Here is a 27,874-nt window from a genome sequence, read left to right on the forward strand (position 1 = left end):
GACATACCCTGTTATTCTCCAAACCCTGTCTTCCTCTCTGGCTAATCATATGCTTAAGGTCCATCTAAAGGTTTTCCTGCTTTATCCTTGGAACCAGCAACTCCCCTCTGGCTCCCTTTAGCAGAGGATGGTATAACAACGCAGGATTTGGCCTCTAGATCTAATATACGCTTTAAAGTTCTCTTGAAAAGGATCAAACCAGATCTTGAAGGTGTGTGTGGCCTGTTCATAATGTCCAGATAATAAACCACTAGACCATTCAGGTATGACCTAAATCAAATCCCTTATGATTATACAGTGGAAGTGAGAAATAGATTTAAGGGCCTAGATCTGATAAACAGAGTGCCTGATGAACTATGGAATGAGGTTCGTGACATTGTACAGGAGACAGGGATCAAGACCATCCCCATGGAAAAGAAATGCAAAAAAGCAAAATGGCTGTCTGGGGAGGCCTTACAAATAGCTGTGAAAAGAAGAGAAGCGAAAAGCAAAGGAGAAAAGGAAAGATACAAGCATCTGAATGCAGAGTTCCAAAGAATAGCAAGAAGAGATAAGAAAGACTTCCTCAGTGACCAATGCAAAGAAATAGAGGAAAACAACAGAATGGGAAAGACTAGAGATCTCTTCAAGAAAATTAGAGATACCAAGGGAACATTTTATGCCAAGATGGGCTCGATAAAGGACAGAAATAGTATGCACCTAACAGAAGCAGAAGATATTAAGAAGAGGTGGCAAGAATACACAGAAGAACTGTACAAAAAAGATCTTCATGACCCAGATAATCACGATGGTGTGATCACTCATCTAGAGCCAGACATCCTGGAATGTGAAGTCAAATGGGCCTTAGAAAGCATCACTACGAACAAAGCTAGTGGAAGTGATGGAATTCCAGTTGAGCTATTTCAAATCCTGAAAGATGATGCTGTGAAAGTGCTGCACTCAATATGCCAGCAAATTTGGAAAACTCAGCAGTGGCCACAGAACTGGAAAAGGTCAGTTTTCATTCCAATCCCAAGGAAAGGCAATGCCAAAGAATGCTCAAACTACTGCACAATTGCACTCATCTCACATGCTGTAAAGTCATGCTAAAAATTCTCCAAGCCAGGCTTCAGCAATATGTGAACCGTGAACTTCCTGATGTTCAAGCTGGTTTTAGAAAAGGCAGAGGAACCAGAGATCAAATTGCCAACATCTGCTGGATCATCAAAAAAGCAAGAGAGTTCCAGAAAAATATCTATTTCTGCTTTATGGACTATGCCAAAGTCTTTTACTGTGTGGATCACAATAAACTGTGGAAAATTCTGAAAGAGATGGGAATACCAGACCACCTAACCTGCCTCTTGAGGAATCTGTATGCAGGTCAGGAAGCAACAGTTAGAACTGGACATGGAACAACAGACTGGTTCCAAATAGGAAAAGGAGTATGTCAAGGCTGTATATTGTCACCCTGCTTATTTAACTTATATGCAGAGCACATCATGAGAAATGCTGGGCTGGAAGAAGCACAAGCTGGTATCAAGATTGCCAGGAGAAATATCAGTAATCTCAGATATGCAGATGACACCACTCTTATGGCAGAAAGTGAAGAGGAACTAAAGAGCCTCTTGATGAAAGTGAAAGTGGAGAGTGAAAAAGTTAGCTTAAAGCTCAACATTCAGAAAACGAAGATCATGGCATCCGGTCCCATCACTTCATGGGAAATAGATGGGGAAACAGTGGAAACAGTGTCAGACTTTATTTTTTGGGGCTCCAAAATCACTGCAGATGGTGACTGCAGCCATGAAATTCAAAGACGCTTACTCCTTGGAAGGAAAGTTAGGACCAACCTAGACAGCATATTCAAAAGCAGAGACATTACTTTGCCAACAAAGGTCCATCTAGTCAAGGCTATGGTTTTTCCTGTGGTCATGTATGGATGTGAGAGTTGGACTGTGAAGAAGGCTGAGCACCAAAGAATTGATGCTTTTGAACTGTGATGTTGGAGAAGACTCTTGAGAGTCCCTTGGACTGCAAGGAGATCCAACCAGTTCATTCTGAAGGAGATCAGCCCTGGGATTTCTTTGGAGGGAATGATGATGAAGCTGAAACTCCAGTATTGGAAAAGACTTTGATGCTGGGAGGGATTGTGGGCAGGAGGAGAAGGGGACGACAGAGGATGAGATGGCTGGATGGCATCACTGATTCGATGGACGTGAGTCTCAGTGAACTCCGGGAGTTGGTGATGGACAGGGAGGCCTGGCGTGCTGCGATTCATGGGGTTGCAAAGAGTCGGACATGACTGAGCGACTGAACTGAACTGAATGAGACCGAGGAGGATCATGTGAAGGTGAATGGATAGGTCTTGAATCTGTTTTGATGTCTGGAGGAAAGAAATCCTGCATAGGAACGTCCCACCTTATAAATGTCTTCCTTTTTTTTTTTTTTTTTTTGATGTCTTGGGTAATGCGAAAGCTTTCCAGGCTTCACTCATATGCGCCTATACTGTGGCCGCAGACTCTGGAACCTCAAAGCCCCTGCTTTCTCTCCTGTCTGCTTACACAAGTCCTGTAGCAGCGAGTTGCCTCACTATTCTGTGCTTCCTCATCTGTCAAGGAGAGAGAATAAACTCTGCCCCCCAGGGTTGCTGTGAGCATCCTACTGTCTGTCTTGTCTCTTCTCTACCAATCAGGTATCTATCAAGTCATACATCTCTATACATGTGCTTGTACCTACGTATCTGTCTTTACCGTTGGACTCAGTCTTATTTCTATATCTCTTGATGTGATAGATGGTCAATTAACAGTTTTATAATAATACTAATAGTAATACTAGATAACCAGCATTTGATATAATTATATAAGCAGTACTCTTTTTCTCAAGCTCTCCTTTTCAGAAAAGTTCATTGAATTGGCTCCTAAAAAAGGGAAAATCTGTATTTTATTTCAAAAAGCCTTAAAGGTATTCTTCATATTTTTGAAAGCTGTGGGCACTTTTCTGTTACATTCGCAGCTGTACACCATAAACAGAGATGCAAGCACCTGGTTAAAATCATATCTTCATACTAAGCAAAAATTTTTTTGAATCAGTGTTTCTAGAAACTCCTGAAATTAAAGTTGAGTAAATACAAAGTCATGTTGCCCTTGTTAGGGATATAGTATTTCTTCTATTATGTGAAGTTTCATTGAATCACTTTAGGGTTTTTGCTTAGTGGTGAGTTCTCTGAACACTTGTAAACTGTTCTGGGTATTATAATGCTTGGATTATGAGTACCAATATTGGATTCCGACTGCCTGGTTTGAATCTGGGCTCTTCAGGTGCTTGACATAACCTTGAGCACTTCATTTGGCCTCCAGTTATTTAGTTTCCTCATCTATAAAACAAAGTAATTTTTGTGAAGGTTAATGTATACAGAGCCTTTGCTGCTGCTGCTGCTGCTGCTGCTAAGTCACTTCAGTTGTGTCCGACTCTTTGTGACCCCATAGACGGCAGCCTACCAGGCTCCTCCATCCCTGGGATTCTCCAAGCAAGAACGCTGGCGTGGGTTTCCATTTCCTTCTCCAATGCATGAAATTGAAAAGTGAAAGTGAAGTCACTCAGTCACATCCAACTCTTCGTGACCCCATGGACTGCAGCCTACCAGGCTCCTCCATCCATGGGATTTTCCAGGCAAGAGTACTGGAGTGGGTTGCCATTGCCTTCTCCAATACAGAGCCTTTAGAATATAGGAAATACTCATTGCTGATAGTTACTATTAGTATTAACTTATTAGGGAATTTTTGCTAGACAGAGAAATCAAATTTTATGCCCATAGAAATGTCATTTGTATGTATTTATAATACTAGTTGTTTGTAATAAACACGTTATATATACCCATAGAAATAAAATTGGAAACTTTTTCTCTCTTTATCCTGTATGGATACAGGAATATTATGAATAAGAAAGAAATGTAAATTTCTATCATATATTTTTGGATAAAAATTTAACCTATTCTGGGATTGCCTAGATGTCTTTGGGTAATCAGTACCTAAGATAAACTTGTGTGATGTCTTTGACTCAACTACTTTTAATTATTCCAACTGTAAGATATTTCCCTATGCTATAATTCAACATGTATGATATTTGATGAATCAATGAAAGCCTCATGGAAAATATTTGTAAATATCAGCAAGTGCTGGATAAACACCCAGTGTGACAGATACGTTATAGTGAAATATAATAAAAATCAGTGGGATTTGGGATTTCTCTGGTGGTCCAGTGGTTAGGACTCCATGCCCTCAATGTAGGGGCCCGGATTCCATCTGTGGTCAGAGAATTGTATCCCACATGCCACAACTAAGACCCAGCCCAGAAAAATAAATAAATAAAATAAATATTTTAAAAAGAATTAGTGAGATTGAAGTCAAAAGAGAAGGGAGAACTCTGATGGGATTAGTGTTTATCATCAGTGTTGTATACATGCTTCATGCAAAACAAAGGAAACAGCTTCCCCACGCCCCCCCTTATTCTTGGCTTAAACAGAAGTGTCTGCAACTCATTTTATATTCAGGAAGCAAGTTTTTGTACCTGAGAAAATCCATTATAGTGCTGTAGTTGATTGTTTGAGAAGAGGGTTAGTCCCCTGAGATGAGAATTTGGATCAGGAATGCTTTTATGACGTCGGACAGATTATTTTCTCCTGTTATTAACTCTCCTGTGTTTTGCCATCTTGCTTTCTTAGCACCTGTGAATAAATGTCAGCAGATATCCATGAAACTTATGGAGAGTCTTCGTGCTATTTCCTATAGAAAGGGTCTATCCTAGTGCCTGAAACTGCCAGAAGGTACACGTTTCTCTAGCAAGGGATCATTTAAATAATATCTTAATCAAACGTAGACTACCTAGAATCAAGGAATGAACAAAACTGAAATGATTATCTTAAACTCACTTTATTGAAAGAAAATAATACAATATACTTAGTGTAGGGTCATCTCTCTGTGTTTTTGAAATTAATAAGCTTTATTTTTTAAAGACGTTTCAAGTTTTCAGAATAATACGTGGAATGTATATAGAATTTCCATAGACCTGTCACCACCCCCGCCCCGTGATTTTGTGTTAATGTTTTGCATTACTGTGGTGCCTTTGTTACAATTAATGAGCCAATACTGATGCTCTGTTGCCCTTCCCAGGTGGTACAGTGCAAAGAATCCACCTACCAATGCAGGAGATATAGGTTCCATCCCTGGGCCAGGAAGATCCCCTGGAGGAGGAAGTGGCACCCACTCCAGTGTTCTGGCCTGGAGAATGCCATGGACGAGGAGCTTGGCGGGCTACAGCCCAGGCGGTCACAAGGAGTCGGCCACGGCTGAGCACGTGTGCAGTGCACACAGACAGCACTGTCATTAACTAAAGCTCATGGTTTACACTTGGGTTCACACTTTGCGCTGTACGTTCTGTGGGTTTTAACAAATATTATGTGATGGCATGTATCCACCGTTGTAGTATCATACAGGATATTTGCACGAAACTCCCCGTATTCCCCTGCTCATCCCTCCCCCCATCCATGAACCCCCAGCAGCCACAGTTGCACTGCCTATAGTTTTGCATTTTCCAGAGTGTCACATGGTTGGAATCACAGTGGACACAGCCTTTTCAGATGGGCGTCTTTCTCTTAGCAGCGCAGAAGTTTCCGCCACGTCTTCTCGTGGGTCGACGCCACACTTCCTGTTAGTGCCGATTAATATCCCAATATATGGATAAACCACAAGTTGTTTATTGATTCACTTGTTGAAACACATCTTGGTTGATTTCCAAGTATTAGAAAGTATTGGAAAAGCCTCTGTAAATGCTCATGGGCAGGTTTTTGTATGGACATAAGTTTTCATCTCCCCTGGGTTGATAACAAGGAGTGTGACTGCTGGATTATATGGTAAGAGTATGTTCAGCTTTCTAAGGGACTGACAAGCTGTCTTCCAAAGTGACTGTACCATTGGGCATTTCCATCATCAACGGATGAGAGTTTTGCTGCTTTACATCCTCACCAGTATTTGGTGTTATCAGGGTTCTGGATTTTAGCCATTCGAATAGGTAAGTAGGGGTATCTCATTGTTGTGTTAATTCTCCTTTGTATTTTTGTATTTTTTTACAAATTTGTTTTTATGAAAGGCAGCAGTTTAACTCAGATGTCAGTGAGGGGGCGTTACCTAAAAGCCATGTATAACGATGAAGCAGCCACACCGATAAACATTCCTTTGCAGGGCAGTGCTAATAGAGTAAGTCACAAAAAGAATCATTTCCCTAAGTCTTCATTCAGTAGGTATCAAAAGCTGGGAGAGGAGATATTCTGACTTCAGAGAGATGTCGTCCGAGAGAAGGAGGGTTTTTTAAAGTTATTGTTTTCTTTGAGAGTCGTTCACATTTAGTACCAAAGTTGAAATAGCTTCTGTGATGTTAATAATAGCTGATTCCTTTTAAATTTCTTATGGTCCGAATGCCATTATCTTTTTATCAGAGAGTGTCAGTGGAATTCAGAATAGACTTTTGAACAGACAAGTAGAAGGCAATAGGCAAATCATTAAACTGAGAAAGCAACAAGCCAGAGCCTCCAATGAGACTGTTAGAATTTTAATATCCAACAAATAGAATAACAGAGCACTGAGCTACAGGAAGATTCTGCCTTCAGTGAAGCCCTGCATGGGCCTGGAAACCAAAACAAAACAATTTACTGTGGTTCAAAATGTTGGTGAGACACCACTGGGTTCTCTCCAGTAGGACCAGGAATCCAGGCTCCTATTGTCCTATTGACCTATGAATCATTGATGAGTGATGTGGTTAGAAAAAAAAAGCTAAACTCCAGCTGCAGAATTTCTTTAGGGTAAAAGTCTGGAAATTATAGTATATGTACCTTGAATTTGACCATCTTGGTAGCATTTTCCACATCTCTTTACATACACCTTTATGAAAGTTCTCTTTGTAACTTTTCCTGCATATGTTTGCTGGGCTGTGTTGCCCTCTAGGGCTTCAAGAATCAGGCACCACTTATATGCTAAAGGTCCTCTCTACTGAATCCCAGACACACAAGGCTTTCATTCATTCATCAGTCTGTTGACTGGTTCACTGAGAAATTCATGAACATATCCAATTAGGGGTCAAGCAGATCAACGTATCAGCTACAAGGTCTTGCACAATCTATTTCTTATCCACGCTGTAGGTATAACAGCACCCGCCGCTCAGAGTCACAGAGTGAATTGAATAAAACAATACTTGTCATTTTTGTATCCAGGTTCCTACTTCTACTTCCTTAGTAAAGATTATCGTCATTTCTTTCCCAGATTCTTTTTATTAAATTAATTTATTTATTGTAATTTGAGGCTAATTACTTTACAATATTGTGGTGGCTTTTGCCATACAGTGACATGAATCCACCACGGGTGTACATGTGTCCCCCATCCTGGACCCCCCTCTCCCCTCCCTCCCCATCCCATCCCTCAGGCCCATCCCAGTGCACCAGCCCCGAGCGCCCTGTCTCACGCACTGAACCTGCACTGGTCATGTGTTTTATACGTGATGATATATGTGTTTCACACGTGGTGATATGCATGTTTCACATATGGTGATATACGTGTTTCAGTGCTGTTCTCTCAAATCACCCCACCCTCGCCTTCTCCCCCAGAGACCTTTCCCAGATTCTTATAATAGACTTTCGATTAGTTTCTTTGCCTTTTGCCTGTTTTTCCCACCTATGCACTACCTTCTCTGCCTGGCAATGTACAGTCTCCACACTCTGAGGGGGTTAGACTGGGGTTAGGGAAGCAGAGGCCGAGAGAGAAGGCGGAGTTCACCTGTGGAAGAAGACAGGCGATGCGGCACAGAACCCGCATGGAGAATCTGCAGATCTAGGATGCTGCCTCAGCTTCAGAAGTGTGCAGTAAGCCCTCGGATCCCACCCACCCTGTACTTACACGTGTCATTAAGGAAAGAGAGTCAGAGAGAAGGGACTTTTGAAAACTGGTAGCGTTTTCCTGAAAGGAATCTTCTTTTTTTGGGGGGGGGTATATGTGATTTGGGATTCCCAGATGGTGCTAGTGGTAAAGAACCCACCTATCAATGCAGATGTAAGAGATGTGGGTTTGATCTCTGGGTCAGGAAGACCCTTGAAGGAGGGCCTGGCAACCCACTCCAGTATTCTTGCCTAGAGAATCCCATGGACAGAAAAGCCTGGTGGGCTACAGTCCATGGGGTCACAAGAGTCAGACACGACTGAGGCAACTTGCAGTAGGTGATTTACGATGCTGTGTTAGTTTCAGGTAACAGCAAAGTGATTCAGTTACACACATCCATACGCCCACTCTTTTTCAGGTTCTTTTTCCATGTAGGTCATTACAGAGCATGAGAGAGTTCCCTGCTGTATAAGTCACTGCTGTTCAGCTGCTCAGTTGTGTCCTGTCCTACTCTTTTCAGTCCACGCCCCATGGCCTGCAGCACACCAGGCTTCCCTATCTTTCACCATCTCCTGGAGCTTCCTCAAACCCATATCCATTGAGTCGGTGATATAATAGGTCCTTATTAGACTTTATTTTTTTGGGCTGCGAAATCACTGTAGATGGTGATTGCAGCCACGAAATTAAAAGACGCTTACTCCTTGGAAGCAAAGTTATGACCAACCTAGATAGCATATTCAAAAGCAGAGACATTGCTTTGCCAACAAAGGTCTGTCTAGTCAAGGCTATGGTTTTTCCTGTGGTCATGTATGGATGTGAGAGTTGGACTGTGAAGAAGAATTGATGCTTTTGAACTGTGGTGTTGGAGAAGACTCTTGAGAGTCCCTTGGACTGCAAGGAGATCCAACCAGTCCATCCTTAAGGAGATCAGTCCTGGGTGTTCATTGGAAGGACTGATGCTAAAGCTGAAACTCCAGTACTTTGGCCACCTCATGCGAAGAGTTGACTCATTGGAAAAGACTCTGATGCTGGGAGGGATTGGGGGCAGGAGGAAAAGGGGACGACAGAGGATGAGATAGCTGGATGGCATCACCGACTCTATGGACATGAGTTTAGGTGAACTCCGGGAGTTGGTGATGGACGGGGAGGCCTGGTGCGCTGTGATTCATGGGGTCGCAAAGAGTCTGACACGACTGAGTGACTGAACTGAACTGAACTGGTAGCTCAGTCGGTAAAGAATCTGCCTGCCATGCAGGAGACCCGGGTTTCATCCCTGGGTCAGGAAGTTTTCCCTGGAGAAGGAAAAGGCAACCCACTCCAGTATCATTGCCTGAAAAAACCGTTGACGGAGGGGCCTGGCAGGCTACAGTCCATGGGGTTGCAAAGTGACTTAGCCACTAAAGTTCAGTCAGTCAGTTCAGTCGCTCTTTGCGACCCCATGGACTGCAGCTCACCAGGCTTCCCTGTCCTTCACCGTCTCCTGGAGTTTGCCCAAACTTGTGTCCATTGCGTTGGTGACGCTGTCCAACCATCTCGTCATCTGTCATCCCCTTCTCCTCCCGCCCTCAATCTTTACCAGCATCAGGTCTTTTCCAGTGAGTCAGCTCTTCACATCAGTTGGCCTATACTATTTATAAATCTGGAGTCTGAGAGCATGACAAGAGATTCCCCTGATGTTTGGTACAAAACTTCATAGGACCAGCATAGGAGATAACACAGATCTGCCTGCCCTTCAGCTTCTTCAAGCAAGAAGACAGTGCTGAGCGGCCTTCCAGATCTTTAGGGAACTAGAACAGCACACGCTCTAGAGTTTGTCGTTAACCAAAAGGACATTCAAGTGTGAAGGCAACAAGCAGTTTTGATCAGGCAGTGCTTTCTCAAGGGAAGCAGATTGACAAGCTTCACCCACCCAAGGTTGGATGAAGAAACTGTGGCTACAGGACTTACAGTGGCGAATGAATCCATTTAACTACAGGTCAAAGATTAAATACCAATGTGGGAATTATGATAGGCGGAGAGAATCATGAGTACTGTAAATCTCGTTCCAGTTTTAGCTCTGCTTCCTGTCACCTCCTCACCAGACTCAAGGCTCTTTTCCTACTGAAATTCTTGGAATCTGTTTTCATGGTCTTACTTACCACAGAGCCTTTAACACAAACTCTCCTCTGCCCAGGAGGAGCTCACTCAAGTGCCATCTCTTTTCCACCCCTATTCAGACACTTGCTCTCGTCCTGCCCAATACCTGTTCTCCCAAGAGCCCAGCTTCACCCTTTTCTGCAGGAGAGTTTCCACATCACCTTCTTCTGTGTTCCTGTTCTCCTCCCCACATGTATAAAACTGTGTTAGAAACCTCCTCTTTCCAGCCATTCTCCCATCACAGCACCCTCTAAGACTGTTAGTTTTGCACTTGCAGAAACAGGATTTGTTACACTCATTTCTTTCTAAATTCTCAGTGTCTTTCACAGTGCCTAATGTAAGGTAGACTCGCTATAAACAAATGGATACATATCAAAATGTAGATACGGTTCTAAGTTCTTTTTGCTTGTCTTTGTAATCACACACACACAACTGATATAACTCAAACATTTTTTTAATGAAAAAAGATGTATTTTAAAAAATGTAAGTGACACAATTCACCATTGTTTTGACTTGCCCAGACCAAGGTTTTAGGTAGAACCAATGAATCCTTTTTTGGTCATTAAACTATGTCATTTCAAGTAGTGGTTTTGTACCATTGAAAGATTAATTTTAACACTTTGATTTGCAAAGCAAACCATTAACTTGATTTATTATGAAACATCAACCTTACTTAATCTGACCAGACACCATGCTGTCAGCAATTTGACAATAATGATATTGTTTTCCTCCTAGTGACTGAGATTAACAATACCAATTTGCTAAGTTAACGCTTGTGTGGATATTGTCAATATATAATTGAGTGACCAACTTAGATAAATAAAAAACAGTTCTGGTATCAGGGCTCAACTCAACTGAACTGTTGAGTTTAGGCACTTTGGCCAAAGAAGCTACATTTCCAAATAGATGTGTGTGGAATACCATTTATTTACTGTTTCATTAAATAAATGTATTTTATTGCATGTTGAAAAAAACATTATAAGAGATCAAATTATCAGAATGAAACATAAAATCATACAGTAAAAAATCATATTTCCAAGTGATTCTTTCAGAAGGCAGTGATCACCTTTCTATAACAGTTGTTACAAAGTTTTCACTTGAAGAAACTCCTGGTATTATATCTTAACCTGCTACAATTCAGTTTAATGAATCCCTTCTGAAACTTGCAGTCATGTGGTTAAGCATATGTTGTCATCTTTCGAAGCCTAGAAACATGATATAAATATAATGAGACTAACGTGTCCTTCAGGCACTTAGTTGTCATTCGAGATAAATTTAGATATGACTTCCATTTTCTACCTCGTCTCTCCCGTTTTTATTTCACTACAAAGAAAAAGGAAAGCTAGGTTAGATGGCATGTGTTTAGACTACATAAAGGAACGATTTCCTTCAGATTTATGGAAGTATGGTTTTCCAGTCCAGTGTTCTTATGTACACCAACTGTGCTCCAGATTTGAGCGTGAACTTGTTCTTTTGGGGAGCATTGTCTCCTTGCTGTATTTGGGAGTAGGTTATTAGACAATCAGTCATATTTGTCACTTAGTCAATATTTAAATAAAGGTCCTAAGTCCTTAATTTAGGTTCATTTTGAGAAAAGTATACTGAAATTGAAGACGTATTTTAAAGATGGAAATGTATGGCATTGTTTAAATGAGATACCTCCAAACTTTTCTCTCTTCTTCTGTAATTTGAACTGGGAATCAGGGGTTTCATCCATATAATCTCAAGTACTCTAATCAAGTCCAAAAGTACATAACTCTGGAGCCTCGCTCTCCCATGGGGAGTCTGTGTAGTATGGAGAAATAAATGAGTAATCTCATCATGTCTGGGAGTTGATGAAACAGGAATAAAAGATATTCTATGAACAAGATGGCCAAGATCCCACATTTACAGAGTTAATTGAAATCGTCCGCAGGTGCACCTTGATGTTGGACTTTACCCTCCCACCCCCACCACCAAATGTGGCAGGGCGGCTACTTAACTGTGGATATCCATGGACAGTGACACCTGCATGGCAGCGTCAGTGGACACTAACACAAATCCCACACGGGGTTATTTATTTGTTGACCGTGCATATGATGGCGTGGAGGAGTCTCTCTAGGAGAGACTTGCTTCGAGTTAGGAGTCATTGGGCAGGAGGTGAAACTGCCAGAGAGCGCACTCGCTCTTTAAGGAGGCGGAGCCAGTCCGCGAAGCAGAGAGCCTTGGTTTCACGGTCGGTGGGATGAATGTGGGACAGAAGGATGGGAGCAAGTTGAGACACAGTGCCCTGGAGAAGGAGTGTCTTGTCTGACACACTGTTGGTGTCAGAGCAAGTGAGGAAAAGACTTTGGATACCTGCCTTATCTGATGACGACTACAGAGGTGGACTCGGTATGGGATTCGCTCTGTTCAGGTAAACTGTCTCCTGTGTCTCCCTATGAAGTCTCTGATAACTTTTTCAGTACTCAGTCATGATTTTGTGAATGGATTACGTGGAGGACTTGTGAAGAAGTGCTTCAAGGCTGGGGATAAATGTCAAAAGCATATCAGTGGAGATTGCTGGGTGTCAGGGTCATATGCACAGACCCTCTCACTCAACAACAGGATTATTGTCCACACAACTTATCTTGGAGGTGTCTTGTTCTTGGGAAGTCTTTTTCCACCAGAAAATCTATTTCAGGAGGAGGTCATATTCTATTTTTGCCTATGCTTGCTAATTGTGTATATGTGTATGTGTGTGTACACATAAATTTCTATAAAACACAGATATGTAATATGTCTTGATTCTCTTACTCTTTTTTAAAATTTTTGTTTCGTATTGGACTATGATTGATTTACAGTGTTGTGTTAGTTTCCTATGTACAGAAAAAATATGTGTATTATGTAGCTTCACTTTATATATATTATATATATAAGCTCATTTCATATATTCTCTATATATATAACTTCACTTTTCTATACATAAGAAACTGACACAATATTATAAGTCAACTATAGTATGTATAGTAAATATATATGTTATATATATGTATATATATTGCTTCAAACTCATTTCTCACTTAGATTATTTCAGAATATTGAGCAGAGTTTCCTGTGTTATACAGTAGGTCCTTGTTGGTATCTATTTTAAACCAATAGTAGATTTAGGATTTCCCTGGTATCTCAGATTGACTAAGACAGTCTACACTCTTTGAAAAGAAAAAAGAGAACCCCACCCTTTAAGTCTTTCAAATTTATTCCTTTGGATGGGCAAAAGGAACCAGAAGTCAGAAACATATCCCTCCCTCCCAACTCAGAATCTGAAAAATACGTATTACATGGAACCAGGTTTTACACTTTAAAGATTCCTGACTGCACACATACACTTTTGGGTCTTATATTTAAAAGATCTGCTGGTATTTTGATTGGTACTACATTGAATCTATAAATCAACCAAGGATACCCGATACCTTAACAATATTAGGTCTTCTCTTAGTAATGATTTATAGTTTTAGAACATAGATCATTCATATGTTTTATCAGATTTACCTTTTTAATTGGGTTTTTATTGTTTATGGCAGTATGCAAAAATAGTTGACATTTTGTATCCAGTAATTCCAAATAGAGATGGAATTCCAGATACATCTGGAATACAATTTCAGATGATGGAATTGTTTCATTCCATCAGATTTTCTATGTCGATGATCACACCTGCAAAGAAGGTCTCTTATGTTTTCCTTTTTCAGTCTGGATGATGGTTCTCTCTCTCGCTCTTTTTACTTTATAGTATTTTATTTTTATATCAATACACTAGCTGGAACCTGAATAGAAATAGTGAGAGCAAAAATTCTGTTGGGCCTGAACTTTGGGGGGAAATCATATAATTTGTAGTCTCCTTTTTCAGATGGATACAGTTTCTTTCTATTACTAGTTTGCTGAGTTTTTTTAAATTAGAAATGGATTTTATATTTTATATTTTCTCAAATGCTTTTCCTATGCCTGTAGAGACAACACATTTTGTTTCGATTTCTGTAACTTTTTTGTGTTTAGTTTGTTATATGATAAACAAAAAAAGAAAAACAAGAAGGCAAAGTGGTTATCTGAGGAGGCCTTACAAATAGCTAAAGAAATAAGAGAAATGACTAGCAAGGGATAAAGGGAAAGGTATATCCAACTGAACACAGATTTCCAAAGAACAGCATGGAGAGACAAGGGCTTCTTCAGTGAACAGTACATAAAACTAGAAGACAGAGACCACACGGGGAAGACTAGAGGTCTCTTCAGGAAAACTGCATATATCAAAGGAAATTTAGCCCAAAGATGGGCACAGTAATGGACATAAATGGTAGAGATCTAGTAGACACTGAAGAGATCAAGAAGAGATGGAAAGAATACACAGAGGAACTGAACAAGAAAGATCCAAATGAACTGGGTGACTGCAATGGTGTGGTCAGCCACCCAGAGCCAGCCATTCTGGGGAGTGAAGTCCAGTGGGCCTTAGGAAGCACTGCTGTTAATAAGCTAGTGGATGTGACGGAATTCCAGTACAACTATTCAGATCTCTAAAGGATGCCATCAAGGTGTTGTGTCTGATATGTCAGCAAATCTGGAAGACCCAGCAGTGGCCACGAGACTAGAAATGGTCAATCCTCATCCCAGTTCCCAAGAAGGGTAGTACTAAAGAATGTGCTAACCATCGGACAATTGCACTCATCTCCCATGCTAGTAAGGTCATGCTTAAAATCTTGCATGCTAAGCTTCAGCATTATGTGAACCAAGAGCTTCCAGATGTCCAAGCTGGGTTTAGAAAAGGATGAGGAACTAGAGATCAAATTGCCACCATTCACTGGATCATAGAGAAAGCTAGGGAATTTCAGAAAAACATCTATCTCTGTTTCATCGACTATGCCAAAGCCTTTGACTGTGTGGATCATAATAAACTGTGGAAAGCTTTTAAAGAGATGGGGATACCAGACCATCTTAACTGTCTCCAGAAAACCTGTATATGGGTCAAAAAGCAACAGTTAGAACCCTGCAGAGAACAATTGATTGGTTGAAGATTGAGAAAGGAGTATGACAGAGCTGTCTTCTGTCACCCTGTCTGTTTAATATATATGCTGAGCACATCATGAGAAATGCTGGGCTGGATGAGTTACAAGCTGGAATCAAGATAGGCTGGAGAAACATCAACAACCTCAGATGTGCGGATGATACCACTCTAATGACAGAAAGTGAAGAGGAACTAAAGAGCCTCCTGATGAGGGTGAAGGAGGAGAGTGAAAGGGCTGGCTTAAAACTAAATAAAAAATCTAAGCTCATGGCTTCAGCCCCCTTACTCATGGCAAATAGAAGGGGAAGAGGTGGAAGCAATGATAGAGCTCTTCTTCTTGGGCTCAGAATCACGGAAGACAGTGACGGCAGCCATGAAATCAGAAGATGATTGCCTCTTGGCAGGAAAGCGATGACAAACCTAGACAGGGTGTTGAAAAGCAGAGACACTACTCTGCCGACAAAGGTCCGTGTAGTCTAGTCTTCGGTCTTCCCAGTGGTCATGTGCAGTTGTGAGAGCTGGATGGTACAGAAGGCAGAGTGCCAAAGAATTGACGCTTTTGAACTGTGGTGCTGGAGGAGACTCCTGAGAGTTCCTTGGAGAGCAAGGAGATCAAACCAGTCTGTCTTAAGGGAAATCAACCCTGAATACTCGTTGGAAGGACTGATGTTGAAGCTGAAACTCCAGTATTTTGATCATCTGATGCAAACAGCTGACTCATCAGAAAAGTCCCTGATGCTGAGAGAGATTGAGGGCAGGAGAAGAGGGTGTCAGAGGATGAGACACCTGGATGTCATCACCGATGCAATGGACATGATCTTGGGCAAACTTTGGGAGATAATGAGGGACAGGGAGGCCCAGAGTGCTGCAGGCCATGGGGTCGCAAAGAGTCAGACACGGCTGGGCAACTGAACAACAACAACATGGTAAGTTACATTTATTGATTTCCAAATATTAATGTCCATTCTTAGAGTACATATCACTTGGTTATGATGCATTATACTTTTTATATACATTATTACTGCACTCAAATTGCTAAAATTTTGGTTAGGGTTAGGATTCTTATGACTGTGTTCAGTGGGTATATTGATCTATAGTTTTATTTGTAATGTCTTTGGTTTTGTTATCAGGGCAAAGCGGTTTTATAGAATGCATTAAGAATTATCCTCTTCTCTTCAGTTTTCTGGAAGAATTTGTATGGGTTAGTAATATTTTCTTCTTGAATAAACAAGCAAAGACATATTAACCTGGCATTCGCTTAGGGAAGGTTTTTAAACTGCAAATTGAATTTCTTTAGTGGCTATAGGGCTCTTCAAGTGATTACTTTATCCTGGTGAGAGCATTATGACTTGCATCTTTTTTTTTTAAGTGTCCATTTCATCTAAGTTGTCAAATTTATGAGCATGGAATTGTTACTAACACTTATGATCCTTTTAATGTCTTTAGAATCTGAGAAATGTTTCCTTTCTCATTCCAGATATTCATAATTTGTTATACCTTTTTTTTTTTCTGATCAGTCTATCTAGAAGTTTATCAATGTTCCTGCTGTTCTTAAAGACTTAGCTTTTAATTTTATTGATTTTTCCCTACTATTTTTCTGTTTTTTATTTCATTGATTTCCACTTCGATATTTATTATTTTCTTTCTTCCACTAACTCGGGGCCTCATTTACTCTTATTTTTGTGGATAATAATACCTTATTATCTTAAGGTATCAAGTTTGTGAATGTTGGGGAGTTTGCTATGATGTCTCCTCAATGATCAGCTTTAGTGGCATTTCACAGACCGTAACATGTTGTGTTTAATTTTTATTCAGTACAAAATATTTTATAATTTGCCTCTTGGCTACCTTTTTTAACCCGTTTGAAGTATGTTATTTAGTTTCCAAATATTTGTGTGTTTCCTAACAGCCTTCTGTTATTTACCTCTCACTTGTCCCTTTTTGTCAAAGAACTTGAATTTTGTAACTTGGATCCTTCGAAATTTATTGAGATATGCTTCAAGATTCAGGATATGTTGGTAAATGGTCCATGTATACTTAAAAAGAATGTGTATTATGGTGTTGGATAGAAAGTTTGTTTAAGGTCAAGTTGGTTGATCACACTCAGGTCTAGTATACCTGTGCTGAGCTTTTTCCTGCTTGTTCTATCAATTATGGAGTGAGTGCAAGGGTGGAAATATCAGATTATAAGTGTGGATTTATCTATTTCTTCTTGCATTTCAATCTGTTCTCCTTCAAATGTTTTGATGCTCTGCTGTAAGTACATAAATATTCAGAATGCGATGACCTTTTGATGAACGGATATTCTAATAGCTCTACTAACACCCTTTGCTGAAAAACTTTGTGTCTTCATACGAAGCCACTCCGGCTTTTTTTGACTTGTGTTAGCATGGTGTTATAGGTTTTTTCTTTTTCCTTCAATACTTTAAAATTGTTTTGACACTGTCATCCTGCTGGCATTGTTCTGGTGACTAATCTGCTATTATGCTCGTCTCTTTCTCTGTAGACAGCGTTGTTTTACTCTGGTTGTTTGTAGGGTTTTCTCTTTCTCACTGGTTTTGAATAATTAAATTATGAAAGAAAGTGAAAGTTGCTCAGTGGTGTCTGACTCTTTGCAATCCCATGGACTATATAGTCCATGGAATTCTCCAGGCCAGAATACTGGAGTGGGCAGCCTTTCCCTTCTCCAGGGGATCTTCCCAACCCAGGGACCAAACCCAGGTCTCCTGCATTGCAGGCAGATTCTTTACCAGCTGAGACAGCAGGGAAGCCCAATTCAATTATGATGTGTTTCTCTTGCTTGGGTATGGTCCTTTCCTTAAATCTTCACATTTTTGTTGTTGTTCTGTCACTAAGTAGGGTCTGAATCTTTGTGACCCCATGGACTGCAGCACACCCAGCTTCTTGTCCTTCATTATATCCTGTAGTTTGCTCCAATTCACGTCCACTGAGTGGGCGATGCTATCTAACCATTCATTCTCCTCTGTTGCCCCCTTCTCCCGCGTTCAACCTTTCCCGGCATCAGGGTCTTTTCCAAGGAGTCGGCTCTTCGCATCAGATGGCCAAAGTATTGGAGCTTCAGCTTCAGTATCAGTCCTTCTGATGCATATTCAGGGTTGATTTCCCTTAAGATGGACTGGTTTGATCTCCTTGCAGTCCAAGGGACTCTCAAGAGTCTTCTCCAGTACCACAAATACTTCACATCTATAATTTTCATCAATTTTGGATGTTTTTCTGCCTTTACTTCCTCAAATATTTCTTTCTGTCTTTCCTTTTCTCCTCTGAGTATGCCCAACTACATATAAATCAACCTGCTTGAAGATATACAATTTTCCTTTTTCTCCCTGTCTCCATTTAAATAGTTTTATTGCTATATTTCCAAGTTCACTGTTATTTCTTCAGAAATGTTTAATCTGTTTATCCTACTCTGTGTATATTTTATCTCAAATATTGCAGTTTGCATTTCTAGATGTTCAATTTGTTATTTCAAATATCTTCCATTTCTCTACTTAATGCTTTGAACATATGAGGTATGATGGTCATGTTTAAATTTCCTTGTCTGTCACAATTAACTTCTGTGACAATACTGGGTCATTTTCATTTGAATATTTTCCTTATAATGGACATGATTTCCAGTGTCTTTGCATGTCTTGTCCTCTTCGATTAGATGGCAGATGTTGTGAGTTTTACTTTGTTGAGTACTGAGTGTTTTTGATTTCTAATAAATGCTTTTGTACTTCTTTTCTGAAGTGAGTTACGTTGCTTGGAATCATCTTAGCCTTTCAGGTCTTGCTTTATGATTTGTTAGGTATATCTGAATTCATGCTCTGTCCAGAGCTCGTTATTTCCATTGCTGAGGCAAGACTTTCCTGAGTGGTGATTTTTTCCGATCTGGCTGGTGGGAGCAGGAGCAGGCACGATTCCTAGCCTGTGTGAGTGCCAGGTACTGCTCCACTCAATCCTTCCAGATAATTCTTTTCCAGGCCTCTGGTGATTTCCTCACAAGCCTGTGCTGATTAGTACTTTGCTAAGTCGTCAAGTCTCCCTGCAGTTCCCTTTCTGTGCAAAGATCCTCTCTGACACTCTGGCAGCCTTGGTTTCCCCAGACACGACTTCCTGCTCTGGAACCCGCTGAGCTCACCAGGTTCTGCCTGGGGCCGCCTCTCTGGGCCACAGCCTGGGATCGCCCTCAAGCCGGGCCTTTATGGAACTCGTCTTTATTTCTCACTTCACAGGGACCACTTCATTATCTGAGATCTGCTTTGAAGACCCTTTTCCCAAATATTTTATCTTTTGGAATGGGGTTGCTTTGCCAACAAAGGTCCGTCTAGTCAAGGCTATGGTTTTTCCAGTTGTCATGTATGGATGTGAGAGTTGGACTATAAATAAAACTGAGTGCCGAAGAACTGATGATTTTGAACTGTGGGTTTGGAGAAGACTCGTGTGAGTCCTTGGGCTGCAAGGAGATCCAACGAGCTCATCCTAAAGAAGATCAGTCCTGGGTGTTCATTGGAAGGACTGATGTTGAAGCTGAAACTCCAATATTTGGCCACCTGATATGAAGAGCTAATTCATTTGAAAAGACCCTGATGCTGGGAAAGATTGAGGGCAGGAGAAGGGGACGACAGAGGATGAGATGGTTGGATAGCATCACTGATTCAATGGACATGAGTCTGAGTAATCTCCGGGAGTTGGTGATGAACAGGGAGGCCGGGCGTGCTGCAGTCTGTGGCGTTGCACAGAGTTGGACAGGACTGAGCTACTGAACTGAACTGTTTTAGATGAGAGCGTAAATAGTGTTATTGTTCACCCATCTTTGGTGCAAACAAAAGCTCACATAGGATTTTATATTTTAGATCTTTTATAGAGGTGGAGATTGTCTACAAGATAGACCTTACTGGATTGGTCAGGTAACATGAGGGCTTCTGACATCATCTGAGCTAACAGTGTAATGGGTTGGTTTATTGAAAAATCTATGCTCTCCCTCTGAAATCACTATGAGACTGCATTGTACCCAAATCCACTGAGATTGCCTGCAGTGTGGTTTACTGATATCACGGAGGAGATTAGAATGGGAAGGAATTTTCTTTCTCAGTCTGTGGCGTTGGGAAAGTAGTTCGGCCCTGTTTGTTCCTCCTGGAACAAATCATTGGTCCACTGCCTTTTCACAGTCCTTTAGACTACATGGTGAAGAGTCTTGTACAGATCCGATACACACCAGGCTGGCTGGATTCTCCTTTAGAGTACATGGTGAAGAGTCTTGTACAGATCCGATACACACCAGGCTGGCTGGATTCTCCTTTAGAGTACATGGTGAAGAGTCTCGTACAGATCCGATACACACCAGGCTGGCTGGATTCTTCTGAGTCGTGTGTGTTTTATTTTGGTGGTGGTTGTTCATTTGCCAAATCGTGTTCGAATCTTTGCTACCCCATGGACTGGGGCACACCAGGCTCCCTGTCCCTTACCATCTCCCGGGGTTTGCCCACGTTCATTAGCTTTGCTTTTTCCTTTTCTTTCTTTCTTTTTTAAATTTATTAATTTATGGCTGCATTGAGTCTTCGTAGCTGTGGGTGGGCTTTCTCTAGTTGCGGCGGCGGGGGCTGCTTTCCACGTTCACGGGCTTCTCACTGCACTGGCTCCCCTTGTGGAGTGCAGGCTCTACACTGAGGCTCAGTAGCTGCTCTGAGGCCTGTGGGATCATCCCGGACCAGGGATCGAGCCTATGTCCTTTGCACCGGTAGGGGAATCCTTAGCCAGTGGACTGCCAGGGAAGTCGTAACTCTGCTTTATCTGTAAGTCCTTGACCTCTGGGGAAACCAGTAATATTGACAGATTGTTCATCTATTCCTTTCAGATACCTGAGTTGGTCCTATTCTAAATGTCCAAACTTTATTATATATATATATATATATAATAATTCAGGCTGCAGAAGATTTTATTCCTTGGGGTTTAAGCTATGTGAATTTATTATCTGTGCAAAGAAAGCTGTTGTTTATACAGGTTTAAATGATATTTTCTCTTCTATGTTCTTTTTTTTTTTTACCACAACAAACCCAAAAAGTTTATGCTACCCTCAAGATATCCTATGTTAGCTGTACTCTTAAAATATATTCCATATTTTCATTGTTTTTCAATGGGGGTCCTATTTGCCTATCAATTTTATTCTGAAAGATTTGTGATTAACAGAACTGTATGGGAACTATTTTTCTATAAATATTATTAAATTTAAAAATAGATTTATCTTCAAAAATGTTTATATACAAATCTTGTATCAGTGGTGTGTGTGTTTTTGGTTGCTCAGACATGTCTGACTCCCTGCAACCCCATGGACTGCAGCCCGCCAGGCTCCTCTGTCCATGGAATTCTCCAGGCAAGGATACTGGAGTGGGTTGCAGTTTCCTTCTCCAGGTATCTATCAGTGGTAGATTCTAAAAACATCTTTCTTTCCTCAAATTGTGTTTCCGTTAGAGGTTTTTATTTTCTTCCACAAGATCCCAGGAAGACTACCAAAGACATTTTAATGAGAAGCAAGATTCAGATAGTCTCAAGAGGGAGATGTAAAACAGTTTAAGCTATTAAAAGATAATATCAGAGCAAGCACAAGTGTGTAACCTGAAAAATGGATCAATTAGAAATCTATTGTGTCCTTCAGAGCAGAAGCAGTTATATCACAACATTGAGACCAGGGCTAATAACATTATTAAATGAAGATAACCAACGCTGTGATACATTTTCATTTACTATTGTAATACTGAAGGGCCAACTGCAGGAGCACCTAAAGTTAAAAGGTTCATTTCCTCATGACCGCACAGAATCTCTAAAAGTAGCTTTGGTCCCAAAAGAGCTTCATCCTTTTCAAGAGTTTGCTCTCTAAATGGTTTTTATTTTCTATTGGAGTGTAGTTGATTGACAATATTGTACTGGTTTCAGAGTAAAGCGAAGTTTATACATGAGCATACGTCTATTCTTTTTCAAATCGTTTTCCAATGGAGGTCATTACAGAATATTGAGTAGAGCTCCCTGTGCTATACAGTGGGTCTCAGCTGTCTATTTTAAATACAGCAGTGTGTGCACACCAGTCTGAATCTCCCAGTCTGTCTCTCCCTTCTCCCCCGGTAGCCATGAGGTCGTTGAAGACTTTTCTTGATCTGTTTAAAATTTTGACCAGTTCGCTGGAAATTTTGTGTAAAATTTTGGATATAGTGTCCCTCTTTGCTTTAAGCTCCAGCCGCTCCTCATTTACCCCAAACACAAGCAGAGTCCCTTACGACGCTCCGTGCACCTCTGCTGGGCCTGTCCCCCGTCACTGTGTGCCTCCTCCAAGGTCTGCTTCCCGGGCTTGCTGCTGCTGGCGGCAGTGCTGTCTTTGCTCCTTTATGCCCCAGACACGCGCCCGTCCAGAGGCCTTTGCCCGGCCTTCCCTTCTCTGGTGCCTCTCTCTCCAAAGATTGTCCTTGGTACCGTGCTCACCTCTAATACTTGAATGTTTGCTCAAATGTCCACCCTCCTAAAGAGGTTTTCCTTTGCCACCCTATTTAAAATCACCTACCCTATCCCCCAGCCCTTCAGATTCTGTCTTCTGCATGACACCTTTTAAAAAAGTTTGCAAGAGCAAATAATAGGTACCTAATTCATATTTGTGAAATGAAGTAAGTGCATTCATTGATTAGTATGATACTGAAATCAGTGTTTTGTATTTGGGAGATAGCAAGCCAGGACAAAAGCTTTGCTTTGTATCGGACAAATGTTTCCTTCTCTAAGTCTGATTTCTACATACAGAGAAAAACTGCTCTATTTTGCTTCATTAGCACCATTTTAACCAAATACATTTACGAATAATGAATGCTTTGCTGGGCATCTCACATTAGGTCTCACATACACTGTATTTGTATTGTGTAAGGAAATTTGTTTCATTCACTGGGGCAGGTAAGGAGTAACCTGTAAAAAGCATATTACCACACCTCACCCCTTGCATCTGGTTTTAATTTTTTATCTGTCCTTGGGTCAAGGTGTGAATTCCATTTCTTCTCACTTGAATGAGATGTTTTTCTGGATGAGCCAGAAAAATTATTAAAATCATAAGGCTTCAATAACTACTTTTGTGTAGAAATGTTGACTACAATGGCTCCACAGGAAATAAAAACGGGTTTTATGTGAGATGCAACACGTTTCTTTTAGCCTAAATGTCCGATTTAATTGAACTAGACATCAGTATTAGGAATACATCTAAAGCTTTGTCTGAGTATTACTTATCTGAACTGATTTTTGTTGCCTGAATTTTTCCTAAAATGTTCTTTGACATGTAGTGAAACCAATGATTCCACTTTCATAAAATAATGTGAAGGTTTAACCATACTTCCTGGTGTAAAGTAATTTTAAAAACAAAACACTATGTTTACTAACCTAGAACACTGACCCTACTTATCCCATTTGAAGGTTAGAAACGTGTTCCAGCTTTAAAGATGTTCAACTGACTTTGAAGGTGAGTGAGTTCTTAATGTCTGTCTTCTGAGGATTATTGATACACGTTTATTTTTCACTGCCCAGATTCTGGGAAGGAGGGCTGGAGGACCTGAAAGCCATCGCCAAGATGCTCCTGAAGCTGGAGTTGCTTTATTCTTGTCTCCATTCCAAATTGTAATGGTGGTTGTAGTGTGCAGTCAAACACAGTAAGGAAGTTAAATATACAAATAGTCTTTTTTAATATAAATTTATTTATTTTTCTTTTATTTAATTTATTTAACTTTACAATATTGTATTGGTTTTGCCATACATCAACATGAGTCCACCACAGTATACACGTGTTCTCCATCCCGAACCCCCTCCCTCCTCCCTCCCCGTTAAAAACACACAGGTATAGTGGCATCTGATAATTGTGCAAATGCAACTGTGTGAGCAAATGTGATTTTACTCTGTGGTCATCATTCTCATTCTGAAGGCTTCCGGATATCATCACAGACCTGGTTGGAACCCTCCAGGCTCGAACTTAAAGGGTCACCTTATCAGTAACATTTAGTGCCTTGCAGGCCTTTTCTTATTTGTTTGAATAGTAGGGATGTAACTGACCGTGGGGCTCTGGCAGCTCACCACTCAAAAGCCAATAGAGCTAAGGTTGGTGGAAAGGAAAGTTTGCTTTATTTCAGAGACTGGCCACCAGAGGATGGGGCAGCCTCCTGTCCAAAGGCCAAAGTCCCCCACCCAGCCCCCAACTGAGAACCACTGGGGAAGAGCTTTTACAGACAGAGGGAAGGGGCTCCACGTGGAAACAGCAGTCAGGTCTGACAGTCAGCTTGAAATGAGTTGTGTGCTGGTCTGATCTTGATACCGTCTGTGCTTAGTCGCTCAGTCCTGTCCAGCTCTGTGGCTCTATGGACTGTAGCCCACTAGGCTCCTCTGTCCATGGGATTTCTCAGGTAAGAAGCCTGGAGTGGGTGGCCATCCTCTTCTCCAGGGGATCTTCCTGACCCAGGGATCGAACCTGGGTCTCCTGTGTTGCCGGCAGATTGCATCGTTGGTCTTTAGTTCCAGGGTTGGCTTGCTCCCGTTTCTTTGAGGCCAGCTCTTGGAATTGTGGCAGCTTATATCATGGGTGCAGTCTGCTCATCATGCTTACTTCTTCCGCCTGCTGGGGATTTCGGCATCTACAAGACAGCTCTCAGGATATGGCTCAGAATATTACTGTAGCCCTTGAGAATAAATTAAATGTCCTTGAGTTTACTTAATGACTGAAAAACAGTCCCCTCTGATGGTGTTCCTATGTTTTTGCATTTTCTTCCTTCTCTGATTAAATTTACTCTTTGGCTAAAGTTTTTCTACAGAAGAAAGGCAAGCTGAAGACATTAGGGTCGAGAACCATGGAGTCCTGCTCTGTTTCAGGAGTTCTGTTACTTCTGACGCTTGCTGCTGTTTCCTTTATTCAGCAGTTATTTAGCCTACACTCCATTTAGGTGCCACCTAAAACTCTTACCTGTGATCCTCCAGGAAGTAGTTTGCTGGGCCTAAGTCAGCTCACTTCTAGATCAGAGCTGGTCAATAGAAATTTTGTGTGGTGATAGGATGGTTCTGTGTCTGCTTTGTCGCCTACAGCAGCCTCTAGACCCCTGTGGATATTGAGTGCTACTGGGACTGAGGAACTGAACTTTTCATTTTATTTAAATGTAAACAGAGTAAATTTACCTGTCAGTCACCATGAGGCACACCTCGTGGCTCCCATACTGGACTTAGTCCTCAGTGTTTCTACAGGGTTAACAGAACCCACACGGTATTTGGATAAGAATGGCTGTGTTTTCTCCCCTTCAGCTCTCTCTCTCTCTTTTTTTTTAATCTTTGGCCATGCTGTACAGCATGTGAGATCTTAGTTCTCCAAGCAGGGATCGAACCCATACTCCCTGCATTGGCAGTGTGCAGTCTTAACCAATAGACCACCAGGGAAGCCCCTCTCTTCCAACTCTTGAGCTCTGGGGGGTTTGGGCCATGTCTGTCTCCTTTTACACTCCTCTGTACCACTCATCCTTACGCTAACTCTGGACCATCACTTGCCACTTTGTTAGTGGGCATCTGAGTCTCCAGGTTGCTCACTACCACTGTTGCCGATGGCTTTTTGACCCTTGGGGTGACCTTGGAGAACTTGGTCTCTGAACACCAGCTGCCATTGTTTCGTATTTATTGCCACCTCTTGTCTTCCTAAAGCTGTGGGTTTTCTCTGGCCCACTTGGAGAGCTCTTTAAATGTTTATAAATTTCTGCCATTTCACCCACCATGTCTCTAAAAACAAGTGGAAAACCAGTTAGATGAGTTATGTGCTGCGGGTCTGCATGCTAAATTGCTTCATTTGTGTCCGACTCTTTGTGACCCCATGGGCTCTAGCCCACCAGGCTCCTCTGACCATGGAATTCTCCAGGCAGGAATACTGGAGTGGGTTGCCATTTTTTCCTCCAGGGGATCTTCCCAACCCAGGGATCAAACCCGCATCTCCTGCATTGGCAGGTGGATTCTTTACCGCTGAGCCACTTGGGAAGCCCAAAATATATATCTATATATTACAAAATTGTTGAAAAGAGCCATAGGGTGCTGTCTGGAGTCAACTGCCCTCCACTCTGGCTCCTGAACACTGGACCTTACTCTTTCACTTACACCTACTTGTCACACGAGGATGTAGCTGTCGTCATCCAAGCTGGAGTTGGGTCTGGGTGGGAAGCCTGTCTTGACACCAGATTTAAAAACTCTTTCTTCACTTCCCCTTTTCCTGTCTTTTGCTAGTAGAGTAATGGCTGTTTGTAGAAATAGGACAGAACATGTGGTTTAGTGAGGAGGAAATCGCTAGATTCTATGGTCTTGTGAGCCCTAATTTGGAGAAAGAAATGGCAACCCACTCCAGTATTCTTGCCTGGAGAGTCCCACGGACAGAGGAGCCTGGCGGGCCACAGTCCACAAAGTCGCAGAGACGGACACGACGGAGCACACAAGTGGCGATGCTGGTGAGCCTGAAGTGACTGTCTAGATGAACTTGAGCTGTCACGTCACAGCTTTTCAGGAGAAACTCTGTCGTTGATGTCTAAGTGCTGACCTCTTTTGCTAGGCAACAAGAGAAAATCAACAACAACCAGATGGTGATAAAACATCTTTCCTACTCTGTGTCGAGTTCCCTGCTGGCTGGGTGCCTGAGAGGACAGTCCTTCCTTTCCAGCATAGTCCCCACTTCCCAAGGCTGCACAGGATTTTGGTAGGAAAAGCTAGTGGGAAGCCTGGTTGCACACACCCTCACGTTATACTTGGGATCACTTGCCTTAGAAACCCAGTTGCCTCTAGTCTACGCTGTCAGATTTTCCCTTCAGGGTGGCTTTGGTCCTCTCTGGCTGCCTTTGGAAACTAAGCCTCCCAGAGCTGCAATCAATCTGTTTGGATAGTCTGAATCTTAAGTGTGGACAAAGTTCAAGAGCTTTACCACAGGACTTGTGAGCCCCATATAAATCACTGCATCTTGAAGGGGCTTAAATATTCCTGAATTGGTTACAGAGATCTGACAGTTTAATGTTTCCATAGACCTCTGACCACAGTTGGATTTAACTCTACACAACAGGATGACAGACTGCATCAGGTGCCAAAGTACTGAAGCTTCAGCATCAGTCCTTCCAATGAATATTCAGGACTGATTTCCTTTAGGATGGACTGGTTGGATCTCCTTACAGTTCACAGGACTCTCAAGAGTCTTCTCCAACACTACAATTCAAAAGCATCCGTTCTTCAGTGCTCAGCCTTCTTTATGGTCCAACTCTCACATCTGTGCATGACTACTGGAAAAACCATAGCTTTGACTAGACAGAACTTAGTCAGCAAAGTAATGTCTCTGCTTTATAATATGCTGTCTAGGTTGGTCATAACTTTTCTTCTAAGGAGCATCTTTTAATTTTGTGGCTGCAGTCACAATCTGCAGTGATTTGGAGCCCAAGAAAATAAAATCTGCCATTGTTTCCATTTTTCCCCATCTATTTGCCATGAGCCGAGATAGTCCACCCTATAAAATTTTACACTAGATTGCAAGGTATACCCAAAACTTTAAAGCCAACCAGAAAAGCCACATGTGTCACTGTCAAAACATAAATATTTTATTAAGAAAGAGAAGCCTGGACGTGGACCCTGTGGCTGCACACGCAGTGTACGTGCCCTCTTCTTGTGAAAAGCAGTCGCGTGAGAGCAGGTACATCTGAACGATGGTCTTACCCACCTTGACTTTATTCTTACAGAAGCTCATTGAGATACTCAGGGATCAGGAGACCGGGACCCAGAGAGGTCAAGTGACTTGCTTGGTTAAATTATGTTAAAAATAAAT

The 27,874-nt window shown here is 41.6% G+C and overlaps 1 long non-coding RNA gene across 1 annotated transcript in view; it reads right to left on the reverse strand.

The window, feature by feature from the left end:
- Positions 1-2,853: 2,853 nt before the first annotated feature.
- LOC139180225 (uncharacterized) overlaps positions 2,854-27,874 on the reverse strand; it is a 28,645-nt gene continuing 3,624 nt past the window's right edge. The window contains exons 2-3 of the long non-coding RNA XR_011564550.1: positions 4,543-4,699; positions 2,854-3,349 (exon numbers count right to left, since the gene is read on the reverse strand). This is a non-coding gene — a long non-coding RNA (uncharacterized lncRNA). The remainder of the gene's footprint in view (positions 3,350-4,542; positions 4,700-27,874) is intronic.

The sequence above is a fragment of the Bos indicus genome, chromosome 27, assembly GCF_029378745.1.
Source record: "Bos indicus isolate NIAB-ARS_2022 breed Sahiwal x Tharparkar chromosome 27, NIAB-ARS_B.indTharparkar_mat_pri_1.0, whole genome shotgun sequence".
NCBI classification, from domain to species: domain Eukaryota; kingdom Metazoa; phylum Chordata; class Mammalia; order Artiodactyla; family Bovidae; genus Bos; species Bos indicus.